The 8,152-nt window shown below is 38.9% G+C and overlaps 1 pseudogene; it reads right to left on the bottom strand.

Annotated features, from left to right (window-relative positions):
- Positions 1-350: 350 nt before the first annotated feature.
- Positions 351-1,481, bottom strand: LOC149243337 (cytoplasmic tRNA 2-thiolation protein 1 pseudogene; annotated as a pseudogene).
- Between the last annotated feature and the right edge of the window lie 6,671 nt (positions 1,482-8,152).

The raw sequence follows: 8,152 nt of genomic DNA on the forward strand, positions 1-8,152 counted from the left end.
GAACTGAAGTCTTAAATCGAGTCTCATTCTTTGGTTGTGTTACATTTGTCAATTTTAAACTAAAATCCTGTCCTTTCAGCTCATGGTGACAACTGTAATGAGCACGGTTGCATTCAAGGTTTAATTTAAATTTATATGCAAGAACGACCCAACAGGCAGAGCCACTCATCGAACTCCAACACGTCCAACGCATCAACAATAACTCACAATCCGCCTTCTAAGAGGCACATCTCCCACAAAATCTCCAAAGGATCAATCGCTGGCGGAAATCATGGAACGGAATCCTGTCTGTCTCAGGTTCCCCATGATCTGAAACTCATCATCTGTTTACATTGAAAGTGACTTTCTTGTTATAGAGCTGTGCAGAGGAGGGGCGCTACTCTATCTGTAGCAGGCATATCAATTTTTAAAGCATGGCGTCCCCTAGTTCGATTAATTCCACGTTTTGGAAGGCCTCGGTTCAAACCATCTATTAAAACACATGCTTTGCACCATTTCTGGCTGGAAATATAACCACAGCGCTCACATACACCTTGTTCTGGCATTTTTGCTGAAGAAGAAACGCGAAAATTCTCACCTGATCTAATTATGTCAAGGATTGCTCTTGGTCTGATTTGTTCTAAATCTTTAATAAAATCACGAGCAAAGCCTCGATATGCATTTGGTGAACAAATGCATTCGGTAGAGAAGTAATCAAGCTTCTTGAAATATGCATACATGACGATCTCCTTTTCATATGTATATTTAAAAGGCTTGCATCTTGGAATAGATCCATCTTCCCCTGTTGTTATCAATGTGCATCTACTTAGCCTGGCAATATCTCCACGAAGAATATTTAATAGTGCAGTCTTTGCTATATCATCTGCATTGTGACCAGTTGCAATTTTATCTGCTCTTACCATTGCAACCCCTCTATCTAAAGCCTGGCGACGAAAAACTCCACAAAATGTACATAATTATGTCGTTTAGTGATGCCTTCATCTATTGATAGCAAGAACAGATCTAGACCATAATTGTGTCGTTTATTCAACTCTGTCAAGACATGTGCTAGAACAGTGGAGTCTTTACCACCAGAAGCTCCAATAGCAACACGTTCTCCTGGTCTGAAAAGGTGGTTCTCGATAATAACCTTGTGAATCTCTTCTTCAAAGGCAAAATAAAAGCATTCCCTGCATACCTGTTGTTGAGTCTTGGGTCTTCTCAGAGCAGCTCTCTTTTGTGCACATATGTCGCACTGGCGTCCCATTTTCTTTGGCTTCTCCATGTTCTGCTCCATTTGTGGTGTGCAGAGCTCACAATTCCATCAACGGCAAATTGAAGCCTTTGTCGGAATGAATATCTTTGGTTTCACCGAGACGATCTTACAAACTAGCCATTACCTTCACGCGTAAGTCTAAACAGCCCACAATTTTGCTAGGAAAACTATAGGAATTCGGGCCAGCACATTTCAGGATTTTGGGCCAAGGTTTCGTGGTGAATCCATTTCTTTTGGAAATACGATCCACATAAATAGTGCAAGGGAATACATATGGGCCACATAGAGTGTAACAAAGAGCGAGCCTATGAGAGTATATACGAGCCACAAGTTATGAATCTAACCACTGAATTATTTAGACAAAGCGATATGTAATCCACAGAGAAATGTATTCAGATCACTGTAATAGGCTGCGAGCTTTAGAAAATATCACAGTCAAACAAACATGAGCCTTAGAGAATACCAATTGGATACCCAAAATTTAGTCTAGTTCACCGAAAGAGAGGCTGCCAGATCAGAAATTCATCCAATAAAGGTCACATAGATATGCTGCGAAACACTTGCAAGTTGAAGTCGTTGAGCTGCATTGATCTCATTCATTGCCTTCTGTACTGAAAGATCCGGAACTATATCAACCACAAGTATCTGTTGTATGTTATTCCCATATGACCCTATTGCTTTTTCAAGCTCTTCTAACACAACTTTGGCAACATCGCCCTTTTGCTCAAATAATTCATCCAAATTCATCTTTGGAACATTTGCTCGAACCGCATCAAACACATAAGCTTGAATTTGTTCTTGAGGATTTTGCAGCTCAGAGAAGACATCGTCAGCATTCTGTTTCACAACACGATACTGGATGGAGCAAAATAATTGCACAAACACATTGTCCTGAAATTTATCTGAAACCATATGACGAAGTCGCTGCCAGTTGAAGAGCTGAAGAACAAATTACATAATCTGAAAAGCAACATTTAATGATTTCTTCTTCAAAACAGGGTTTTGAAGAAGAATCAATCTCACATTAGACATACAGAACGGAGTCTAACATCGGCTCCACTTGGGATGGCAGCTGCCGCTCCGTGGAGGTGCCAAGAACCGCAGAACTTTGGGAGAGCAGACAGTGCCTCTACCCATTGGGCAATGGAGTCATCATTTGAACAAATCGACACAACTCTTGACTTAATTCTCAAACTGAAACTGAACTCAAACAATCTTCAAGCAAACTAAAACAATATGCTGCTCTTATCGCTGCTTATTTATTTACAAAACTACCCTACCTTGCTGTACAAACACTAGATCAGGTAATACTAAAATGCCAAATTAACCATTCAAGTAAACCTGAGAATGATGTAGCTCGAGAATGCTGCCACGAGGTCACAGATGTAGTTGTTGGCAGCCCTTCATGCACGTACTGACCCTGGTCACGGAAAAGACAGCCTGATCTGTCAATCAAACTGAAAAATGTGTCCATGTATGCCGCAATAGGATCACGGAAGCCGAACTCTGTTGGCTGCCCCAACTCTGTGATGCATACTTCCAGCTGCACATTGTCAATGTAAACCTCTATAGGCAAGTCTGTTATTGCTTGTTGTGAAGAAGGAAGGATTTCCAAGAACTTTTTAGGGTCTTGGAAATCATATGACTGAATCTGCTCATCGAGATACTGAATCTCCTTTTCGATTCTTTCAACAATTAACTCACACAATTTAGGTTTGAAGATCTTTGAAGATAACTTTGAACATTTCAACAAATGAAACAAGGTACTGAAAAATTCTTCATTAAGTTCAATATCCACTAATCTTTCTCTAAATTCATTTAGAGCTTCACACAAGTTTGCCACATACTCTACCATTGCATGAGTAGATCAGCATGCACTGGACTGTCTGGACCAAGCTGGAGTCGCCAGGTGAATGTTTCAGCCTGCATATGTATCTGACTGTTGTCCACCATCAGCATCAGATCTGAACTTGATACATGTACTGGGGCGAAATGAAAATGAAGTGCTGTATCCACAAGCTCACGGAGATTGACTGAAGCAGCGTTTATCTACTAACGCTGATGTAAAACAAGAGCGTTTTCGAAGGCTACCTGGCATAACTTCAGGCTCCGTCTAGAGAGACTTATGAAACAAACACATTAACCCACAAACAAGTTTGTTCTCCCCAGTATGGTCGCCAGTATGTTAGCGCTTGAGATTTCACCCTAGGCTGAGGAAGGTAAACCTTCAAGGCAACATCAAACCATTTCACCTCATAGCTAGCCCTACGGGGTATGAGAAGGCTCTCTCCGGAATAGCAGTAACAAGTTCTGAGAACCTGTTTTCACTGATATACTCAAACAGTGGAACTGACTCACAATGTATATCATTAGTGCATGATATCTTTAATGTTTCTGTTCCACTTGATATGTCATCACCAATCAGATTCCGTCCCAGAAATTTGACATCATTGGCATTATCATCTTTCCTGTATGAAGTCTGTCTAGCTTTCTTTGATTTTCTCTCATCAAATTTCAGGTCACCTGCTATATCCTTTGTTATTGCTGTATCAATTCCTTTTCTCTTCTTGAAACTGTTGAACAAGCGTGGAGTCATTGCATGGTCATCCCGAATGCCAGGAGGTGTCTTCTTTTTGTTATTGTACATGTTCAGACCACCTGTAGCCATAACAGTTTCATTTGTAATTATATCTTCAAACTTGGGCTTTCAATTGTCATTTTAAACATAGATATACTGGGTAGCTTTATTCGACCAGGAAGTTTCCTTGAGAATCTTGTTTCATTTGATTGCGAAGCCACTTCTTGCGGATATCCTTGGCCCTTTGGAAAACCACCAAATTCTACATTTAGAACATCTGCATCAAACATCTGGCCCAGAAACATCTAGACTTCAGAAATTTGTACAGGCGATCATCATGGATATTTTCTTTCATTGCAGCGACTAATTTCATAAAGACTAAAGCATCAAGTTTCTTTTGTATGACAATGCTAAACCACCAGAAACAATACTTTCGTTATTTCTCAAAGCAAAGTGTAAGCAAGGCGCTTCAAAACAAAGGCCTTTGCAGCACTGTGAGAAGTTGAACTAGATTCAATGGAGGCCTCCAAGAGAGGATAACAACAAGAAGGGCAGCATGATATACAGGAATAAATTGCCAGACTTTGATTGTTGATGATGCTTCAAATTGTGCTTGTGCAGGGATAGGAGCTTTGAAGTTTGCTGCTACCTTTTGAAGAGCTGGAGATGAATTACATAATCTAAAACAACACATTAAATGATTTCTTCTTCAAAACCCTGTTTTGAAGAAGAATCAATCTCTGACATGAGACGGAGTCTAACAACGTGCACTAGGGAAAACCTCCATAGGCAATGTTGCCTCTTCCAACAAGGGACCAAGCAAGTCTCCCGAATCACTCGTATTTGTGCTCAACGTGCTTTGCATGGAAGAAGTGAACTTGCTCTACCCACTGTTTTTGTTATCATTCAAAATATTCAACTTTAATGTTCATAACTCTTTGGTTGACTCTGGCACATCAGTCAATGTCATGACACTCTCCATCGCTAAACAGATCAATGCGCAATGGAGGAATACAACTACATAGATCATCCAACTTGACCGAACATGTGTACCAGCCATTGGTGAACTTCGGGATGTGATCATCTAGTTATCGTGCATTAACATTGTGATCATGGACATCTCGAAAGCTTATGGATTATTTCTTAGCAAAGACTGGCCCAACAAGTTGCAAGGATATCTTATGGCTTCCGTACCAAGGTAGAAACAACCAGATCCGGGTGTTGTCAGATAGATATACAAAACATAAAGTTACTCCCTTGAATGGTAAAAATGAACCGTTGGCTTTTGAAAATCTTTTGTTTGGAAATTTCTTTCTAGAAATGCAGTTGGGGTCATCTTGCACAACCGAGCCCCACCCCACCAGATAACATTTGGATCTCCTTCCTTGGCCAACTGATGGAAATGAAACCTGTTGTTGAGCTTTGAAACTACATCTCTCCTACACATTTTCCTAGACTTTTTCCCCTCACCAGTACCTCATAAGCTATCGAAGATCATTGCATATTGATTCTAAAAGATCATTTAAGTGGTTTTCTAACTATTTTTTTGTGTTTGCTATTTGAATTAGATTTTTCTCATTAGCTGCGGAATGTAGCCACTTTCCGCAGCTGATTCAACTTTTCGCAGTTGTTTTTGTTGATCTCTATATTACAGGTTTCATCAAGCAAAACGAGGCATGTGGGTGGTTCAGGAATGCTCTGGACATGGATAAGGTCCTATTGGTTTAGCCGGATTCATAAAGAAAATACGTGGTCAAACATGGTCAAATGGTGGTCAAACAATGGAGTCCTATGGCAACAGGTCTCTGTTTTTCAACACGTGAAGGGTCCAAGGCCATTCCTAGATCCCTGGGTTCATTTTGACAACAGTAGACTGCCTCCACGATGCAAATCCGACAGCCATCTTTTGATAGATTGAATGATCTCGGCAACCATCATGCTAAGCTCACAGATGCTGTCTTTTTACGTGTCTTCTGCTGAAGTAGTTCCATAGGAAAAATAGTTATGTAAATTCCCTTATAAATAACGCATTTGCAAACGCATGTAGAGTTATTTTTTTATGTCGTTTTGTTGTTAGTCATTTTACTGTGCAGTGAACTGGACTTGTTCTTGTAACGAGAGGAGTCTCCCTTTGTTTTGCAATAAAATAAGACTCTGTTTTATATGACTGTGTGAGCATAATCTCGGTTTGACAGTGTGTTAACCAAGGCCATACAGAGAGCCCCTACTGGCTAAGGTTTCATTCTTTTTATTCTGTAAAGTTTTCATGTGCTGTTGTTTTATTTTCATTGTAAATATTTCGTAGTCTGTGCATTTTTGTATATTTCACATTTCAGTTATAGTGTTAATATTTCATTCCTGTACATGATTTTCCATTTGTGCTAACACTGATTAGTGTATTTCAGGTTAGGATAGGCCCAGGCATTTCCATACAATTTTTGCAGTAAATATTGACATGAGATTGTCATCTCTGTTGACTTTACTTTTCTTAGCTTTTTAATTTCAGTTATGCATTGATTCCAGTTTCATTCATTTTCTTTGTTAGTTAGTTTATATATCAAATTCTTGATATCATTGATGTTATCTTCAGATCCATAGCTTAGACTACTTGGCGAGCTATCGAACTATGAATGATGTGATTTGATTTTAGCTTTATTTTCCTGCAATTAGATATAAATTGCTCATATCATTGACGTTATCTCCAGAGCCATAGCTTAGACTACTTGGCGAGCTATCGGACTATGAATGATGTGATTTAATTTTAGATTTATTTTCCTGCAATTAGATATCGATTCCTCATATTGTTGACGTTATCTCCATAGCCATAGCTTAGACTACTTGGTGAGCTATCGGACTATAAATGAAGTGAATTGATTTTACTTTTATTAGTTTGCAGTTTTTGATTTGTTTGAGTGCAATAGCTTAACTTTTATTTCTGTATCTAGATGAGCAGCAGAGATGGAGATTTCATGATCAATAGTTCATCATTTGTTTGATTCAAGTAGCTGCACATTTACATTCTTGTTTAGCTGCACATTTACACTCTTGTTCAAAGAATCAATTTCATTACTAGACTGTTTTGAGATCTTTTGAAGTGTTAAGTTCTGGAAGTCATCATAAAGGACATAATTGCCTTAAAATCTATACCCAAACTTGCCTTCTAAAGTATTCTTAAAACTTAGGAATAGGATTATCATTTGCATTAGGAGACAAACCAAGATAAAACCCCCAAAAACAAGATAAATTTGATAAAAAGTAAGAAAGAGGTTGTCTTGCACATATAGTGCGCCACACTTCATCAGTTTATGACTCCCGGATTGATAATTAATGTAGCAATTTAGGACATACTAAATTGACTAAACACCTGTACAGTGCATTGTAATTGTAGTAGCAGTAGTGTTAGTAGTACTAGCATGGAAAGCGGTCCTTGTACAGATGATTTTTGGACCTTGTATTTTGATAAAACCAAAACATAGGATGGCTCTCGAGCTGAGTCTGTTTTGATAGACCCAAGTCAAAGGAAACACTTAATATCAAGTTGCTTGGAGTTTGAGTGCACGAACAATATTGCCGAATATGAAGCACTCATTTTGGGTTTACAAAAATTCCTCAGCCTCAACGCTGTTATGCTAAAAGTGGTAGGTGATTTATAGATTGTGGTACATCGGGTACTAAACACCATACATTGTGTTTCACCTTGCCTTAAGAGTTACCAACAAGAGGTATGGCAGATTATCTCTAATTTCCAATCTTTCAATATCATCTTTGTACCAAGAATGCACAATGCAGCTACAGACGCTCTGGCAAATGCAGCTGCTAGGATGACACTACTTAAGGATAGATTTATTATTGAAATTTTGTATAAGCCATCTATCCCTGACAACACTAATTTGTGTGTTTTTTATGATGATGAATAGATACTGCATTTCATGGCCAACACTGACGTCTTCAAATATGAAGAAATAGACGAAGACATGTACAAGTAGTCTTTGCAAGACACAGTTGATGACAGTAAAGGCAACCTCATCCCCAAGGGCGTGGTTTCACTCGAGAAGCTATATGACTTGTAGAACTACTTCAAGGGACCTCGGAACACTAAAACCCATAGTTCGACACTGATGCACAAATAGATTAATCTGGGAGAAAACAAAGATATAAAGTTCATGAATCTCAGTACGTGTTGCACACCGGAAGAGTGGAAAGCCTTTGTCCGCCTATTTAGATGGTATCGTGATGTATTCACGTGGACATATGATGAATTGAAAACATATGACAAGCGAATAATTCAACACATTATTCTAATCAAAGAATCAGTCAAT

The sequence above is a fragment of the Pinus tabuliformis genome, chromosome 8, assembly GCF_031772625.1.
Source record: "Pinus tabuliformis cultivar Carrire ecotype Pingquan chromosome 8, CPIR1, whole genome shotgun sequence".
In the NCBI taxonomy this organism is placed as follows: domain Eukaryota; kingdom Viridiplantae; phylum Streptophyta; class Pinopsida; order Pinales; family Pinaceae; genus Pinus; species Pinus tabuliformis.